At 40.2% G+C, this 19814-nt stretch overlaps 2 long non-coding RNA genes across 2 annotated transcripts; one reads left to right on the top strand and one right to left on the bottom strand.

Moving 5' to 3' along the window:
• Positions 1–9102: 9102 nt before the first annotated feature.
• Positions 9103–11958, top strand: LOC113588051. The gene is made up of 4 exons (XR_003411821.2): positions 9103–9367; positions 9554–9618; positions 9996–10263; positions 11939–11958. It is a non-coding gene; the product is annotated as an uncharacterized LOC113588051 (long non-coding RNA).
• Positions 11959–13267: 1309 nt separating this feature from the next.
• On the bottom strand, positions 13268–17132 carry LOC113588050. The gene is made up of 3 exons (XR_003411820.2): positions 17036–17132; positions 16460–16576; positions 13268–13799 (listed from the first exon to the last, which is right to left on the bottom strand). It is a non-coding gene; the product is annotated as an uncharacterized LOC113588050 (long non-coding RNA).
• Between the last annotated feature and the right edge of the window lie 2682 nt (positions 17133–19814).

Here is a 19814-nt window from a genome sequence, read left to right as displayed (position 1 = left end):
CATAGATGGCGATCTAACACCATTATGTTGAGAGGTGAATAAATACCATTTGACTAGTTGCTATGTGCTATAATACTGAACATTTTCCCCCAGTAATTGAGTTCCATTGCATCTATACAATATCATTTGTGGTCTCTCAGCAGTAAAATATTTAGCTGGCTCATATGTGTTAGTGTATTCCTATTCCTGAACTCATGGTCATATTAGTCACATTCCCAATGTAACTGATGTAGATGTAAATGTAGATAAAAGCTCAACTCACTCCAAGGAGCTGATGAGTCTGTGATGAGGGTCCTAAATCAAACCCGCTGTAGTACTGGGCTATTTACATACCCTTACATGTGACTAGATGTTTGTGCACACATTAATTACATAAAGTTAAGCAGGCCTCACCTGTCCGTCTCTGTTTTCTCTAATCCCTACAGTAAGTCTGCCAGCTGGATCTGTGCCTGGAATTGTTAAGAAAAAAAGTGACCTTCAGTTCAGCTATTTTAGGTGCTAGTACATGTACACTGTTTTAAACGGGATCGAAAAAGTCGTGAATGTACACGATATTTCATCAGTGTGGAGTGAAATAAAGCTTGTGGATTTATGGTGTGTAACGCTGTCACGGGAGGCTGTAGATGCTCCCTTGCCTGCTTCTCTTGTGCAGTTTCAGAGGACACTTATCCATGTCTGAGGACACTTATCCATGCTTAGCAAAGGCTATAGCGTCGTGGAAGTAATTTCTCACTAATTGTTCTTTGCCCTTCCTTTCTTTCACTCTTATTTGCAATTTTTTTTCTTTGTCTCAGTCTAAGCTGTTTTATATTTGCCATGCAAGGCCATGCATGAAAATCTGTTAAAAATAAATACATAAACAATTTTTCAAAATCACTGTACAAATCTTTTAATCTCTCAATACTCACATAGATATTATTCAGCTTTTTAAAAATACCTAGCTTATAAAATGTATTAATGTTTGGCATGACAAAGTTGGTATGTTCACTTTTGGCATGTTGTACTCAGTAGTTTATTCTTTAATTGTTAAATATTACTTTTAGCACTTCATATTTGTATACTCTTTGCATTGGGTAGCTGACTCCCACTGCAAATGAGGATTTGGTCTTATTCGGGGTTCCCTTTTCCTAAGTCAGTTCAAAGGCAGATGTCAGTAATGTGACTCAGCATATAGCCAAACAGAACATCAAAGCTAGAACGACCTACCACAAATATCAAGTACAAGTTCAAGTTTCAAGTTTGGTTTATTTGTCACATACATAGTCATACACTGTATAACTCGCAGTGAAATGGTTTGAGAGTGCTCTGTCCAAACTGAGGGGAAAAACAAAACAAAACAGGTGCATAAGGAAATATATTATTTATATATATATATATATATATTACAATGCATGTACAATATGTATAATATGTATATATACACAATGTACAATGTATATATGGATATATGTGATTTACATGGTGGTGGTGGTCCCCACAGTTTATCAGTTTCCCTGATTCAGGGCCCAAATGGCCTGTGGGAAGAAGCTCCATTTCAGTCTCTCTGTATTGGTCTTCAAGGAGCGAAAGCGTTTCAATGACCTCAAAAGAGAGAAGTGATGGGTGGGGTCCTTAACAATCCTCCTGGCCTTGGTCTGGCACCGCTTGTAATAGATGGTCTGCAGGTCAGGAAGTTCCATATGAGTGATGCGCTCTGCTGAACGCACCACCCTCTGGAGTACTTGTCTGTCCTGCTTGGTGCTGTTCCCAAACCAGACTGTGATGTTCCCCCATGAGGATGCTCTCGTTAGTGTTGGTATATCAAATATAGAATGAGGAGAGGTCACCAGTGGATCTGATTAGTAGCATATGCAGCTGGAACTGGAGTAGGAAATAACCTGTATTTTTGCTGTCAGCACTGTAAGTAGGATATTCCTAGCACATTCCTACCACAATGTAACATAAATACCAACAACTGTGGGGTTATTCATGTAGTGGTTTTCTAGTAGGTTTGTAACTTGCTGTGAAACAGAATGTTGGTAAGCTGGCAGGCAGCTGCATTATATTAAGGAACAAATGGCCATGATCATTTATTTACTAAAAAACAAAAACATATCAAAATTCTATTCAGTTTTCTCCAGGGAAACTGCAATAACAGCTCAGGTCTGTATAAAGTCAGATCCCAAGCCATTGTACATAAATGAGACACAGTAGGGTGAGAGAAGCTTGCAGATTGCTGGAAGCACTAAATGGATTCAGATAAATCCAGATTGTGTGGTATGTACTACAGCAGATTAAGTGCACTTAAATGGCTTGCTTAGCTATCGCTATGGCCTTGATGCAGAGCCTTAAAATTTGATCTCTGGAATTAATGTTCCAGTTCTGAAATCAGATATGTTCTTCTTAATGCCCTGTTAGCACCAGAAAATCTGCAAGTGATAACAAATAGTAACTGAAACTATAACTGACTGTGGCAACTTACATTAGGCATTCAGTAAAGACAGAACAGTGCTAATGCATGAGTTTAAGGAAACCTATGTGTTAGGAAATATGAACGGGCTACACAGTGAAAGGCAGTTTGGAAAGTTAGGAGTGTACCGGTGGGATTGGGGGATGAAAAAGAGAACAACAATTTACTGGACAGCTGTAGACTTGCTTTGTGAGAAAGCAGCTCATTAAAGAAGCTCTTGGCTGTGGGAGCGTATGTATTCCCTGCATCACAGGGAGCTCCCGTGCTACAGAGGGAACGAGGGAGACAGCGAGGGCTCATTAGCTGGAATTGTAATTGGAAAATGACCCTGCTGTTCTGGGTCACTGCAACTCTGTTCTGCATGACACACAAAAGCCAAGCTGTGACGGTCACCGTGCCCTCACACCGAGTGCCGCCTCTCCTCCTGGTCTCGAGTGCCCAAAAAAACACCGGCAGGGGTCAGAGTAGACAATGGAATGTGAGAACTGTAAAGGTTGTGTGTGAATTGTATTGTTTAATATAGGAAAATTGTTTAAATTGGAGAATGATCCTAATTGACTAATACACAAAAGAGTGGTATTTCTTTCTGCAAAATGAAAAACATTTTGTGTCACATGAAAGATTTATATAGGTAATTTATTATTCTGCAGTAAACCTACATAAATACTGTTCTTCAAAAAGATCATGTTGACATACAGTACTGTGCAAAAGTCTTAGGCAACCATTAGATTTTTTTTTAGGAATGGAATAATGAGCATATATAATGGACAATCTCTTTATTGAGATTGAACCACAAAATACAGGATATATATACAAAAATTTAAATAAAAACAATTTTCATAACAAAATGGCTTTTACAGGCAAAAGTCAGTATTTAGTGTGACCAATAAGCACATCTTGAACTCTTTTGGGGAGACTGTTCTGAGGTTTTTTGAATTCATATTCAGGTTCCATCCCATTTAGGCTTAAGAACACCAGGTTCTAAATACTTTCCACTGTAGCCTATACAAGCTGTTTCTTTCTCATTTTTGTTTTCTGTATTTTAAAATACTGCATGCAACTTTCTTGGTTCCATCCTAATAAAGAGCCTGAGAAATAATTATATTTGGACATTATACCACTGGGAAAACAACAGATCTTAAGGCTTTTTTCACAGTACTATAAATTCAATCATTCCACCTCTTTCAACAAGTTTTGTTGTTTACATAGCACCATCTGCACCTCGCCAACATCCCGTGATGCAGTTATTCTGGGTGAGGATTTTTCAGGATCGTTTACATACAAGACATTTATTGTTTTATAATGACTGAACAGATTACCTGAAATGTTGAATGTTCTTTAAATATATTCAGACATTTAAAAAAAACTAAATAATCTGCTGAAATACTGCCAGCCTTATTGATAACCATTGCCAAATCACAAGGTCTCTATAATGGCCACGTTCCAAAGTTCAAGGTGAATTTTGATGCTATAATGATTCTAAAAGCACAAGGGGTGGTAGATGGATCCATAATCTTTCTTGAGGAATTAATTGGGCACCTGCAAGGTATACAGCATTAGATTCAGAAATTTAGAAGAATTTGAGGTCTTGAGCGAGAGATGTGACCCCAAAGCCCATTTCAAATGACAAATGCAGGATGAGCACGGTGACATTCTGACCCTTTCCTACCCACACAGGAGCAATTATACAATGCCCCATTTAAACCAGTTACCATCACAGTCAGAAAGTGCACTTCTGGATTCTACATCTGGCACAGATTGTTCTGTTCATATGTGGATGTGTGCAGCCCTGCCAGAACCGTAGCTACCCTTACAGTTGCCCCTCAATCTTCAGTTGCTTAGCCTGCACTGGGTCTGGTTTTTGTTTTGTTTTTTATTCGTATGTAAATCTACATAGCGCTCTCGGCATCTTACCACAAAATACTCTTCTGGCTGCACTTTGGTCAGGTTGGAGTACAACTTCTGAACTTCATGTGGGAGCAGCAAACCGTCCGAGTCTTTTTCCCAGTGGAGCCGCCCTGGATCAGGCACCGGCGCTGGGGATGAGGTGTCCGCCCGTGACTAACCTAAACAGCTCAGTCCAAGCAGTTCAGCGAGTCAGCAGCAGCCACCACGCTGTCGATGACTAGCTCAAGCCCTGGGATGAATTACAGCCGAGGTTGAGTTAAGAATGATGGGAAGACAGAGTGAGAAGGGGGTTGGGACGAGAGGTGAGGATGAAAGTGATTTCAGTTGGAAAGGTTGGCTGGGTGCACAGGGAGGGAGGGAGGCCATTGGCTGAGCCGAGGTTGAAGTACAGAGATGTGAAAGGGTGAAGGAATTGTGAAGACTTATTATAGCAACAACAAGCTAAAAGGTCCAATGGTATGTTTTTTTTTCCATCCGTCAACTAGTAAACAGTGAAGAGTCCACCTTTTGAACCTGGGCACAGGGGAGTAGTGTTGCAGAGGTGCTATCAACATTAACAGCGATTTCTGTTTGGCACACAGTGCTAATTACCCTTGTCCTTTCAGAGAGGTCTTTTTCCATTAATTAAGCAAAGTACAGGATTGACACCTCTAGGTCTTACATGAAAAAACAAAATCTCGATTGTTGGTGTGCAACTACACTGAGTGGTGTGCTGCTTCTGTGAGTGTGTGACATACTTCATTAGATTCAAGAATGCATTTGAAAACATGACAATGAATGAACTATTCTTCATTCTAACCGAACCATGAATACCAATTTACATGAGAGTAACTATATAAAATGGTGCCTTCGAATGACTTCTGGGGGAACTGGACAATACTGCAGTTCTAGACTGTCTTTTCCTGTGGTTCTATAGAATAAAGGTATTGCATGATCTCTTTTAACACCGAAATTAGTAACAACGAATTGCACAAGTGTCACACTCGTTTGCAACCCAGACGCTGATTAGAATTCTCCCACACTGGCAGGTTTTGCTGAAAAGCTGATCAGCTCCTGTGCGTGTTTGGCAGGTCTTCGTGTGTGTTTGTATCCATTTGGTTCCTATATTTAGCAGCACGGAGATTGGGTTTGTATAGAGGCAGGGAGGGAGTAAGACATCTCAAATGCAGCTTAGGTGACACGTTCACCATCATGCTTGCTTGTTGCTGATAATGTCTTGCAGATGGTTCATACTCTGAATGGTAGTGTTAATGAGGCTAGTTATGGCTGCTTTCTTTAGCTGGTTTAGCTTATTTACCTTGTTAAAACATTCCTTTTAAAGTCTTAGGGAAGCCTTAAGGAACACAAATGTTGTAAACTGGAAATATTACACATCAGTATCAACTTTCATAAGACAAATTATAAGAACTCATTAACAGAGAGAGATAGAGAGAGAGAGGGAAAGACAAAGACCAATACATATGCAAGTATGACAGTAAGACTAAATGGTGGCCTACGTGTGATGATGCTCTGAAAGACTCATGAGTCATCTCTGAGGGTTGAGCATGTGGTTGGCCTCCAAATTAGGTGGGTGGATGCGCTGTGCCTGTGCGCATGTCTTCTATTAGATGAGTAGCTTTTCCCTGCTCAGTGTGAAATTCACTGCGAGGAGCGCTCCAATGACATAACCTGAAGCTTCCACTACCCCGGAACACATGGGCCTCAAAAGCGCGACTTGAAGGTGCATTCAGACTTTTGTTTAATTAAACTGAGTCCTGCTGTGATTGCTCTGTTAGTATGGTTCATTAGAACAAGTGAGAATGCCGTCTTTTCAACCCTGGTGTGCACCATGTAAGCAGACCACGACCCCCTAAGCAGGTCAGTCACAGTCCGTTTCCAACTGAGCTCTGGTGCCAAAGGCCCCAAAAGGGCCAAACGCAGGATGTGATGTCACAAGATGTGATCCTAAACACCATATGAGAGGAGTTTTATCAGAGTTTTGGTAGCAAAATTGAGCAGAGGTCAAATGTGGGTTAGCGATTTGGTGCAAAGCTCTGTTAACATTTGGGCCATTTGTTTTCTACCTACTGGAAAAAAAAAAAAAAACAACAAAAAACATCCAAATGGACTTAGTGGAGGAATTCCTTGGGCCATTTTGCTTCCTTAATGCATTTTACCTGCTCCTGAGTTTGAAACTTGTACAATACACACACCCCACACGTGCGTTTATCCCAGCGTAGAGCTTTTTTTTTGTTTTTGTAGGTTATTGTTGCAAAATATGTCATAAAAGCTGTTCTTTCAGGATGAGACCATACTTATTTTGCTCCTCCCTCTTTGCTTTGGTTTGATGGTAGATACATCAGTGTGCACACTGAGCAAACCAGGACTAAAACATGACAATGTGCAACTTTCTGGAACCAACTACAAATATAAATGCATCCTAAGATTTAGAGGTGAGGTCAGGGAATCCTTTCCTTCAGTCAGTACGCAAGAATCCGTGATGTGAGAAGTGCAGCTCTATGTGACAATGAAAATGCAACTTCAAGCAACCACACACACACACAAACACAAAAAAATAACAGCCTTCCCAGCACACGCAAATATCACTTTCAGCCAAGCTAACTGGGAGAGTGATACTTGGTAACAGATGAGAGGAGATAGCCTGCGATTGTATGTGTGCACGCGTGTGTCACTGTGTCCAGTGGGACCCTGGAACTGGCACTTTCTTTCCTCTCTAGATTTGAGACCCGCTGCGTGTCATGTTACGTTTTAGGAATGTGCACTCAGACCCGTGTCTCTTGTGTACATGGAACTTGTGTTTTATATGGGGGTCCACGTTTGAGGGTATGAGGCAATGAAGTTTGAATTATCCATCTTTTGCATTGCCTATATTTAATTCTAGAGGTGGTTGCTAGGCAACAACTTACAAACTCCTTTTGGTTTTACGCATATCATACGCTTTGTGACGAGCCCTAACGCAGAGTAAAACCTAAACATACATGCGTGTTCATGTGTTCAGACGTTGTGCAGGGGTTGTATACATGCAACATGCAACAGTGACATAAGAATGAACTCCACTGCTATTCTGAGCATGCAGTAGGCTGTATGCCTGCCCTGGTGTAATATGACTCAATATAATAACAAATCAGCTTGGCAGTGGTGTCGTGTCAGACATGTCAGTCAGTGCCTATGTGTGGTTTTTGTATGTGAATCCATATCTGTGTGTGAGAGATCGTGAGACAGACTGAATGACCAAGAGTATGGTAGAGTCTGCATTCTTTTAAATACGAAATCTCAACATATTACCTTACCAAACAGGACATTCTGATCTGCACTAAATCGGCCAACAGCACATGAGGGTTAAAACAGTACATCGCAAGCTCGATTATTTTCAGTGCTTGTAAATGACTCACCCTAATTGTGAACTCCAATCAGAAGCACAAACCAAACTCTGCTCTGTAGCTGGCTACGTTACATGTGCGTGTAGGGGATATCTCCATTCTCCCTTCCCACAGACTAGCAGATGGCCCTGATTTCTAATCATGACCGTGGTGCTTAAGTACCAAATCCTCATTGAAATAATCCAGCCGGGGAGGAGCTTTAGCCCCTCCCTCCTTCCTTCCTTCCTTCCTTCCTTCCTTCTCTTTTCATCCCTTCCCTTGTTCCATTTCCCTCCACCAGCTCTCGGTTCGTGTCTCCCTCACTCCTGTTTATTATGGCAAACACTATTACGACTAGTTTTGAACACAGCATCCTAGGGCAAAGCTCTCATGAGCTTAAGGATTTATCCCTTGGAATTCTTTTCAATTCACCCACATTTTCAAACTCGGCAAGCGGTGTAGAATTTCAACACTGAAAACTCGAGTTTCACATCATTGGGTTTTCTGACTGCGACACTGGTTTAGCTACTTAATAGTTGCAACTGCGTTGTGCTTCTTGTTGTCATGCGTGAGATGATACCCTGTTAAGTGCTGAAGGCAAGTGATTATATTACAATTTACTATATGTGGAGGTTTTTTTTTTGTTTTTTTTTTTTTTTCCAATTTTACAGATTACTATAAGCCATGCTCCAGCCTAAACCCCATGACCAAGTCTGTGTGAAAGTACTTACAAACCAGACTCAGTTTGAAGCAAGTGTGTTGAGATTTGGACATTTATTTACAAAGGGTTTTCTAATACTTGGTATCTAAATTGGCCTTATAGGTCAGCAAATAATACAAACTTAAAAAAACTAAACATACATAAGGAAAAAGAAAATTATAGCACAAAAGTAACACAAAACATACAGGTACTGTACTTAGCAAATATTGTTAAGAGTAGGTGATATAAGTAAGGTGTTGTCTGTCAAGAAAGTCTTGTAACTTAAAGTAAACCAGTGTATACACCCATCTGACCAAAACATAATCTTACACTGATTGTGTTTTCCAGTGCATTTTATATCATTAAATGTTAAGTTAAATTTTGCGTTCATGCTTAGACATCTCATAAAACACCAGGATCAGAGAATGAGAAACCTAGAATAATAATAAAGCCCATTCCTAACTTACTGTGTCCAACTCTGGTAAAGGAAAAGTGTAGTCACGAGTGTAGTACTTGCTAAATTATTCAGTGTTTGAAACGCCCTCTTCTATGAATAGCCCTTTTGCACAATAACATTCTGTCTACTGTACACTGACCTTATAGTGTGATAAGACAACATAGTCTCAGTTTGCAGTCAGGGTCTGGAGTAGCAGTGGCAGTGCTCAGCACACACTACCACTATCAGCTGCAGCAGGGTACAAGCCGTAATCAGTAACGTAATCATGGCCACCATAGCCTGCGGATTCGCGTCCCTGCCCTGATAAGTTGCTGCAGGGTTATCACACACATGCTGAGTTTAAACTGCTTTTTAAACTATCTTCTTTACTCTAACATATTTTAACTTGTGACAGTTTAAATAATCTTAGGTTTAAATAGGTGTGATTGAGCAAGGAAAACTAAAAACTTGGTCTCTTTAAAAAAAACATCCGTGTGGTTATCCAATGATCGAACGTAAGTAAAAAATATATATTTCAAAATCTATTGTTCAGCAGTAAATAAAAAAAAACCCCACTTATTTTCTTGTAGATTTGAGAAAGCGATATATACATGTAACAGGTTATTTAAATGAGTTTTAAATATAACCCATATTTTGTTCAACCAGTTCCGTTTTTTAAAATGTACTTTCCATCTCTTTAGCGATTCCTACAGGTATAAACTCATCATCTGTGGTTCCACATATATAGGCAAACTTTCATATTTAGGTAAGTCTTAAAAGGCTCCTTCCATTGCGAATCAGTAGCCTAAGTAAATAATCCAGAATAACAGACGCTTGAAAATGAGTAGCATGCGAAATAATCTGCAATCATATTTCTACGTGCTTGAAATATAGCCTACACGCCTTGAAAACTGTCGCGACAGGAGGTGTATTCTTTGGTCACCGTTTCCATAGTCCGGAGTGACTGAACTCTCGCATCGAGTTGCCCGTGGTTCTACCTCCCTTCCTATGTTTGATTTGCTCTATTGATGGAGCGATGCATCAGCGTTAAACCATACAATTAAAGTTCAAGGTTAACATTTCCTTGGGATAACCTGTTAAGATTGCGCCTTTCGCCTTTTCGCTCCCTTTCTAACGTTAAAGCGAAACCGCCAGTGCCGGAGGAGGAGGAGGAGGAGGAGGTGGTGTTTTGATGCTCTCGACGCCGGGACAGAGGCTGGGTGAAAGCCCGCTCTACCCCGCTGATGCTGGCTCTGTGTGGGCAGCTTGCCTCCTGGGCTGCAAAAACATCCAAGCAACGCCACTGACCTCCTGTTTGGGAGCAGGAGCGCTCATTCACTAACATCCTGACCGGATTGCAAACCTTCTCTTGCTCCCTTTCCAGCGTGAGAAAAGTGGATTGTTATTTGAGGTAAGGGTTTTGTCCGGGCTATCAAGATTCTCCGGCGCTTTTGTTCTATTGTTTAAAGTGTACACGTTATTGCAATGTATTTGTCTAAATGTTTCACTGGTGTCCTTTTGCAGTTGTAAGATTCCTGTCATTACGGTAGTTATCTTGAATACAGCGCTATTAAGGAGTTTTATGGAGTGGCGATTGATTAACTTGTTTTTCTGTTTTTACTATCAGCGGCAATAAGGCTGCAAGATACAGTGGGTTTTGGGTTCTGTGCAGTGCAAAAACCTAATAGTTAGAGGGAAATGTGCTCAAGTAGGCAATAACCCGTCTGCTTGGACCTGACTGCTTACATTTATTTGCATCCAGCCGTCAATGTAGTCTAACCCTTTGCGAGTAAAAGTGTCTGTTCAGTACCAGAAGAGTTCATCCAAACATGGGCTACTAACGTTATGATCTGCAGTAGCTACACCTAGGTGATTTCACGGGCATAATAGTTAAGTCAAAACATATTAAAAATGATCAAAAACCTAAATGTAATCCAAGGTCATATTTTTAAAAAATCTAAACGTATCCCCACTGATTCATGTGTAGCTACTGATTGCATCAATTCATTCTGCCGAGTGCTGTTTAGAAATATATTGGCATAGTCCACGTAAGTCAGAGATGTTGGTTCTTTGTGGTTCATCTTATCCATTTTTAGCACATTCCATAAATAAATCCCACATTCTTTTCTTAAGAACTCAGAAATACACTTATTCAAACTAAAGTAGACATGTCAAGGGCTCACATAGCTAGGATACTTAAGTAGTACAGAAGTGTTTCCACTTTAATATTAGCGCATCCAGAAGTAGTCGGCTGCAACAGAAGATACAGGTATGTGAGCTCTGCAGCGATCATTCGCCGATGTGCCTGTGCTTTTAACAGGTCCTTACTGGCTTTCTGAGTCTACTGAGATTTGAGTGGTACGCATATCTTTGCTTATCGTATGTGCATACATGTGTTATGTACTATGAGACGAAATAGTATCTTTATAACGTGGCTATATTAAAGCTTCTTCGTGAAAGTGTTCAGCTGGAAGCAAAGAGGAAAACTGAAATCTTGTTACTCAAAAGAGGTTGGATATTTCTGACTTGTTATTTCCTGTCCATTTGAACCAGGTTAATATGGTAGGGGGTAGTTGTTCCCTGTAGCACACCACCCTATCGACCAGAGGAATGTCTCAAGAGTACCTCATTCCAATCCTTTGATGCAAAATGCAAGATAGTTAGCCCCTGGAAATGCCTCTAACTCTTGATGTCTACATCATCCTTGCTCTTTATAGTAGAAATACAGCTAGTTTTTTAAGGCTCCAAATGATACTTGGAAAGCTTTGTTTACTATTGTACATGCGTATGTAAAAATATTGGATTGGCTTTAGAGTTTTGTAGCCTTGAAACTCACAAATAGTATTTTTGCATTCACCTGTAGCACCTACGACCAACATATTATCTGTAAAGCTGTATCATTTACAACTAGAGATGGCACAATATCTGTTTTTCTATATGAACAGATACTGATATCTTGGATTTGAATGACACCCGATATCAATACCGATCCAGTATTTTTGCAGTGGAGCTGTGATTCAGTTGCTTGGGTGATTGTTGGGGATTTGTTTGTGTGATATGTATTACATATACTTTATTTTTTACAGGTATTATGCATGGATACAACCGAGAAATAAGAATAAAATGATAAAAAAAAAAATCTTAAAAATTACTTGTTTACAAGACTAAGCCACTAATTTTTTTTCTTCCATTGCTATACAGCGTTTTCCTTAGTGAGATGATATTTATTTCCTTGGTCATCACCTGCCTGGTTCTCAGTTGTACTGTAGTCACCCCCAACACACAGACACACACACACACATCACACACACACACACACACACACACACACACAGACACACACAGACACACACAGACACACATCACACACACACACACACACACATCACACACATCACACACACACACAGACACACACACACACACACACACACACACACACACACACACACACACACACACACACACACACACACACACACACACACAGAGAGCTTTTTCATTCACTAACTCCTGAAATGACTCCTATTCTTTCTAACTGAAAAAAAAACATGGAAAGAGTTAGCTGAAGTTTTCTTATTTTCCATCTTCTTATTCAAACTCTCCAGTCCACCTAAAAACTCAGCAGGCCAACAGCAAACTCAGCAGTTTTCCCGCTTTCTATATGGTTTGAATATACTGAAGCCACAGAGTAATTAACTTCATGGATTTAGAGAAGAGAGTGCTTTTACTTTTTCTTTCTCCTCTCAGGCTCAGTGTAGTCAGGTTTTTGCTGATCGTTCCCCTTTAAACCAGCACTGGTAATTTTCCATGGTGGTGTTCATGGCTAAAATGTTCTTTTTTTGATCATTTTTAGTCTTGTTTAAATGCTCTCACTAGAAGGCGGAGAACTTCTTCGCCCACACTGGGTTATCAAAATTACATGATAGCAATGCAAGTCATCACATGAGTGCGAGTGCATGGATATTTGATTTTGAACATAATTTTTAAAATCACGAATATGAAGAAAACCCTTCTTTTTAAACTCTACATCTGTGCATAAACTGTGCTCAAACTGTTGTCACGACCTGCTCAAACTAAACTGGCTGTTATGTGACATGTGGTGTGCTGCTGCAAACCAATTCTGTGCTATTTTCAGGCTGGTTTCATGATGGTATTGGATTGGTTAACTTACGTTTTTCTCTCAATATCGGATCCAGCATTTTTTCCCGATATCCACCTGATTTCGATATGTGATATTGGATTTGTGCCATCTATATTTACAGCATATCACTTACTGTTTAAAAGCAATGATCCATCAGCCTGTAGTTCAACTTTAGACTGCAAACTGCCTTTTACTACTTCTGCTTTTACTACTGTTTTTGTAACACTAACATACAAATCTTGATACCTTGAATACAGTCCAACAAATGTTTTCTTCAGTTATGAAAAGGAAAGCTTTTTGGCACAACCTTAGGCAATATTCACTTAATACACACCAATAGCAGATATCCTAATATATCTCGCATAACCAGAAGCATAACTTTCATACCAAGCATTTATTAGCTTTATGCTGTCAGGATCAATTGGCCCTTTAGAGGGAAGGGTCACTGCGGGTCAATAGAGTTATCCTGACTGATCACCTTTATCCAATTATGAAGAATCTTTGGCTTGATGGGACTGGTCTCTTCCAGGTGGACAATGCCCAAATCCACAAAACACGAGATCACTGAATGATTTGATGGGTATGAAAATCCTGTAAATCATATTCTATCACCGTGCAGTTGCCAGATCTCAGCAAAGATCAACACTTATGGGAGATTTTGGGCTTCTATACTAGACATTACTCTCCATCAAAACTTCAGCTAAAGGAATATCTTTTGGAAGAATTCCGGAGATTTGTAGAATCTATGCCAGAGGCCTTTGAACCTCTTTCTGGAGGTTCGTTCTGGCCAAACACTTGAACCGCTGCAACAAAAAAAAAACATGCATCAGCAATTTGCCATTTTTGTGTAATCAGTGTATTAATTATTGTAGTTGGGACTATATCCGACAACCCTGCCTTACTTGCAGTTGGTTCAAAATGCAGTGGCTATTCATCCAACTGGTACCAGGAAAAGAGAAAATATCTCTCCTGATCTTGCCTCCCTTCACTGATTACCACTTAGGTCCAGAATGCACTTTAAAGTTGTATTGTTTGTATTTCAATCTCTTCATGGCATGTCCCTGAGCTATATCTGAAGATTTGTAAGATCTTCAGATCAGTTGCTTCAACTATTATTTGTTCTTGCCTGAGGCAGCCTGCTAATTACGGAAGAGCTTCCTCTTTTTCATAAAATCATTTCTTTCAGTAGACATTTTAAAGGCATTCTTTTTAGGATTATGATATCTGTTGGTGTTACACTTACATTTCAGGCATTTAGCTGATGCTTTTATCCAAAACGGCAATTTGGCAGTGGTTGGGCTTGAACTGGCAACCTTCTGATTACTACATAAGTATTCTGATCCATTTGTTCCAAATGCTCGTTTGTATCACCATAAACAAGACGAGATCTAGATCTAGCACTTTTTGTACTGCATGAATCCTCTTGTACTCATTTTTATTATTATTTTTTCTTTGCACAGTTGTTACATATGATCAATATCAGCTTTGATAACTGTTTTCAACTGATTGCACTAGTGTCTAGTTAATGGTTAGTAGCAGCTATGCATTTGATTGATTGATTTGTGTAGCATTCGATTGATTTGTGTATATTTTAAAGGCAAAGTTAACTTGTTTTGAGTCAATAGTTTGTTTTAGCCAGGCAGAGATTTTGATGATCTGAGTTCAAGTTTTTGGATTTGTGTTTATGGGTTTGAAAAAAATGGGATATAATATCATATCATTTCAGAAAATGTGTTGTAGCACATTGTAAACAAATGATTTATGTTTACTCTGAATTTGGTTGCCTAGAACATATTTAATGGGCATTTAAAGGGGTAAAGGAAGTGATATTACTTTCTGCTTTCGGATGAAGATGAGTAGATGACGGCAGATGAAGGATGCTGTGCTATCATCGAGTCTCATTGATGAACACAAACAGATCCCAGCTAAATGACCATTATCCCCGTTCAGACCAAAATCTCATCTCAGGTATGACGCATACATGCTGTGGACAGTGGAAACAGAGTGTATTATCCTGACCTTAGAGTGTGATTTACTTCCTTACTGTATGATCTGTGGACAGAACCGGGCACAATGGGGACTGAAAATGATTCCCTAATGGACAATTTACTGTGCACCTAGTAATAGAAAATAATGGAGAAAAACCACAGCACTGCCATTGGAGCTACTCTGTGTGTCTCAGTGTGTGCTGTGAATGGGTATGTGGATTTAATATCCCCTCATTTGCTGGAGGCTGTGCCTGAGATCAGACTCTTCTCACAGTTGACTGGCCGTCATCTCCCTGATCATCAGTCAGAACCTGCGGTCCACCTGGACACATTGGTTAAGGGCACTGAGGAGCTCGACATACGGGTCTCATACCAGGTTAAAGTCTTCACTTAATGGCACTCTTAAGTGACATGCTCTGACTTTGTGCATTTGGAAATATCTTATAGTAACTTTTTTAATCTCTTAAAGAAGACTTCCCTATATTTTCCAGCACAAATTCCGTTTGAAAGGAAACAGCCCAAGGACACTCGCATCTTGCGTGCATGCGTAATCTATTATGAATTCCAGCAGTTGAGAATCATGACTGTCATCCAGATGATTAATTTAATCTCTAGGCATTTTTCCTTCTGAAGCTGTTAACGTCTTTGTGGCATTTTCCTCCTTTTTGTTGAAATCAGACACAATCGCAGGCGACGCTGTTTTGACCGCTGTGACATTTAGAGGACACGCTTGTTCCCGACACTGTTCTATACTGATTGGGGCTCTAAATGGGTCTCATTAATTAAATCTTCTGTGTCAGCAGTGTACATGAAAGGATTTCAAAAAGTAAAAAGTGAATTGTTGGCTACGGCATAAAGGTCTACAAATCTATGTAATGCCCAAGATGACCTTTACCTTTATGAAACAATTATGAAGTAGCTTTTCTGCAAACAGGCTTATGGTGCAATTTTTGACCTGCTGTCAGAGTGTTTTGATTGTTTGAATTTTATTTTGTACGTGCTCTGGCACCTCACGTACCTACCGCGTACTGCAGCTCATTTCTGAGGTAAATGTGGCTGAAATGCACAAAAAGAGCTACATTTCAGTTTATTATCCGTGACTCATACTGCAGATTGAAAGAGCAGGTTGGCTGAATCGTGCAACAAGTTGCCTCGCTTTAATGGCTCCCTGGTTTGGAACTGTTATTGTGTGCCTTACAGGTTTGGGACAGACAGCTTTTGGCAAGCAGACCTTTTCCTTCATAGCGCAGTGTTGCTTTAACTCTTATAGTGTTCTCCCCAGGGAGTTTTGCCTTCTGTCTTGCCTGAGCTCATCCATATGTTGATCTCATTATGTACAGAGCCACTAAGGTTATTGATTAACTTTTTACCAAGTCTTCTCCCAGTTTGCGTTCTAAATCTTCAAACGCAGGTTCAGATTACACATATAGATATGTTATCTATATATGGCCAAAAGTATATGGACATGGTCATACCCATACGAGCTTGTTGGACATCCTATTCCGAAGCCATAAGCGTTAAGAGTTTATTCTCCCTTTGTAGTTGGAGCACCCTCCACTCTTGTGTACAGGCTTTGCCTGCCCAAAGTGGATCTGTGGAAATGTGTGCCCATTAAGTCAAAAGATCATTTGTGATGTCAGGCACCACTCATTTACAAGAAAGCCTGGCACACATTCAACATTCCAATTAATCTCAAAGGTGTTCAGTGAGGTTGAGGTCACGGATTTGCCTAGGCCGATGCAATTCCTCAACACCTCAAACCTTGTCTTTAAAGATCTTGCTTTGTTTCAAGTTTCAAATTTACTTATTATTTTCTTAGAAATATGTGATGTATAAGATTTGTAGTGAAATGTTTGTCAAAGCTGTGCAATAAGTACAATTTAAAGAGCATGAATAATAAAACCACAAGGTGTGTAATAAATATAGATTATACAAACTAAAGCTAAAAATCAAATGGTTTAGTAACAGAACGGCTCTGCATAAAATGATACAATAAAAAGGTGTTTAAGACCAGAGAGCATGAGTGATGATATTAAGAGCCTTAGTCCTACCCGTTTGTCTCGTTTAGCTCCTCCTGATGAGTGGTACAGCCATGCAGGAACAGGAAAGAGCTCTCCTCAAAGAATTGAACTGTTTGAAATGTGTCTGTGCTCTGTATTAACACTGCCCTTCACTGGAACTAATGGGCCTAGCCCAAAAGCCCGACAAACAACCTCAGACCACTTATCACTCCTCCACCACACTTTACTGTTGGCACTGCGTACTCTGGTAGAGAGCATTCTTCTGGCATCTGCCAAACTCACATTCATCTAACTGCCAGATCGTGAAGTGTGATCTACAAGTTCAGAGGACATGTTTCCACTACTCCGGAGTCTAGTGGCAGCGTGCTTACATCACTCCAGTCGCTGCGTGATATTGTAAATAGTGATCTTAGGCTTGTGTGCAGCTGCTCAGCTGTAGAAGCACACTTCATGAAGTTCCCGATGCACAGGTCTTGTGCTCATGATGCTTCTAGTTTGGAACTCTGCAGTGAGGTTTTTTTTTTTTGTTTTTTTTTTACACGCCATGTGCTCAGTGCTCAGCATTTCAGCTTTGGGTTTGTGAGGTCTAGCACTTTGGAGCTGAGCTGTTGCTCTTAGATACTTCCATAATATTTTTTTTCCCATTTTCCATTTCACAGTAATAGGCAGATCTAGCAGGGTAAAAGTTTCACAGCTGACTTGTGACAACGGTGTTATCCTATGATGGTGCCACATTTAAAGTCACTGAGCTCTTCAGAACAGCCCATAATGCTGCAAATGTTTGTCTGTGGAGTTCGCATGGCTGAATAGTTTTATACTGAAAGATGCAAACCCAATAATTAGTAGGGTTGTGCACCTACAATGCATAGACTTTTTAACAGTGAATGTGGCTTTGAGTGACACTTGAGAACTGATGAATTACATACTGCAGATACCATACAGAGTGACTGTAGTGTATAAACATATTCATGGTGATCTAAGGATAATTATTTTACTATAGTGCCCAAAGTGTATTGGTTATATTTGGCAGTACTGGTTTGAATCACATTTACCTGACACTTTTATCCAAAGCAATGGTTAAGTACAACTTGAGCGATTTATGGCCTTTCTCAGAACAACTTTGTCGGGCTTGAACTAGCAACCTACTGATTACAAGTCAAGTACCTTAAGCACTGTGCTACCACTGTCCCCTGTGATGTTAGACTATGCTCTCAAACTGGTGTGCTGGCATGGTTGTCATATGAGTCCAATAACAATGTGAGTATTTGCTTTGATTTCACTAAGCAGAATGACTCAGTAAAAAGACTGCCTGCTTTAGAACACACACTAGGACAGTTTGAGGGGGTGTAAGTGTTCTCCAAACTAGACACATATTCTGGCAAGTCCCTCTCTCTAGGGATGTAGTAAGTAGGCATGTGCCGAAGTCTTGGTCAATTCCGATTTTCTTTCTTTCTAAGAACTATAAATGCTCAATGCTAATTTTCGCAGATACACAAACAAAACAAGACCAGTGGCTTGTAGCTGCACTCAGCAAACATCAAGAACCAGGTGATAGTGGAGGATTCTGGAGTCAGCATTGATGTAGATAAAGGAACGAGCAGTGTCAGCAATGCAGGAACCAGAAAATGTCAGCAAGGCTGGAGGCTTTCTGGATATATGATGAATCACCAAGCGAATTTCATCTCTTGTATTGCGGAGCAGACAAGACGTCTCAGAGATCTCCTCAGGAAGGAGAACATGTGGTTGTGGGGACATGCTCCGTAGACTCATGATGGTGTACCAGTGCCTCTGCCCAGTGGAATTGGCTTTGAATGATCTTTTTATCCCCCACCTTGTGATGTTTTTAGACTACAGAAGGCAAGATGATTCCTTGAGAAAGAACATCTTAAAGAAGAATTCGGACATTTGTTTTTTATCTGTAGTATTACAGTCTACTGCTAGGGCTTTTGGTAGGTCATGCAATGCTTCATTTACCATACATACATACATTTTTTATAATATAAAATGTAAACGTCAATATTGTCCTTGTTGGAAAATGGGGCAAGTTTTTGTCAAAGTGCCAAAGGAAAGACGTGGGGAAGCTTTGTGATGGCTCATTAGATGAGGCGACTGTGCAGACAGCGAAACGAGTTGGAGCTCGTCCGTTCTTTCCAGCGCTCGGTTTTATGTGCCTGCTTTCTTTCCAGTACCAGTCAGACCAGCTCTGTTCAATCAAATGTCACAGGCTTTGTGAATTTACTCAGCAATTATTCATTCAGTTCATTAAAATAAAAAGCAGCCTTCGCAGTTTAAAGATCATTTGTGAGGATAATGGGTAGCATCCTCAGAGTAGAGCATTGTCTATTGAAGTCGCAGCTTCAGGCAGTTCAGCAACATCTTCCACTGGGGGTCTTCTAGGTGGTGAACAGGTGTTCTGACCACAAGACCAAAATGCCAGCTCCCTGGCATTTACCTTCCTGGATGGTGGTCAGTCACACTGCCCTTTCCTTCATGTGATCACAGTCTCCATCACAGACACAGGCTAAAAGTAAACTCCATATATTTTTATCAAAAATATATTGGTGTTGAGTTGGCACAATCGGAGTGCTTAAAAGCTCACACTGAGTTGAAGAGATGTATAGCTGCATTCCCCCCCGCCAGTCTTATGACTGTGGCATGACATCCATGCGCACAACCATGTGACTAGTAGTGTGTCGTTAATATGATCAGCGCAGAAATGCAGTCAACCTTCAATTTTGACAGTTAAATAGGCCAAACCTTTTAAATCCCCCAACCTCCTATCATTCTAATTTAAGGTGTTAGTAAGATA

Source organism: Electrophorus electricus, chromosome 3 (assembly GCF_013358815.1).
Source record: "Electrophorus electricus isolate fEleEle1 chromosome 3, fEleEle1.pri, whole genome shotgun sequence".
NCBI classification, from domain to species: domain Eukaryota; kingdom Metazoa; phylum Chordata; class Actinopteri; order Gymnotiformes; family Gymnotidae; genus Electrophorus; species Electrophorus electricus.
This window is presented reverse-complemented; position numbering and strand designations above follow the sequence as displayed.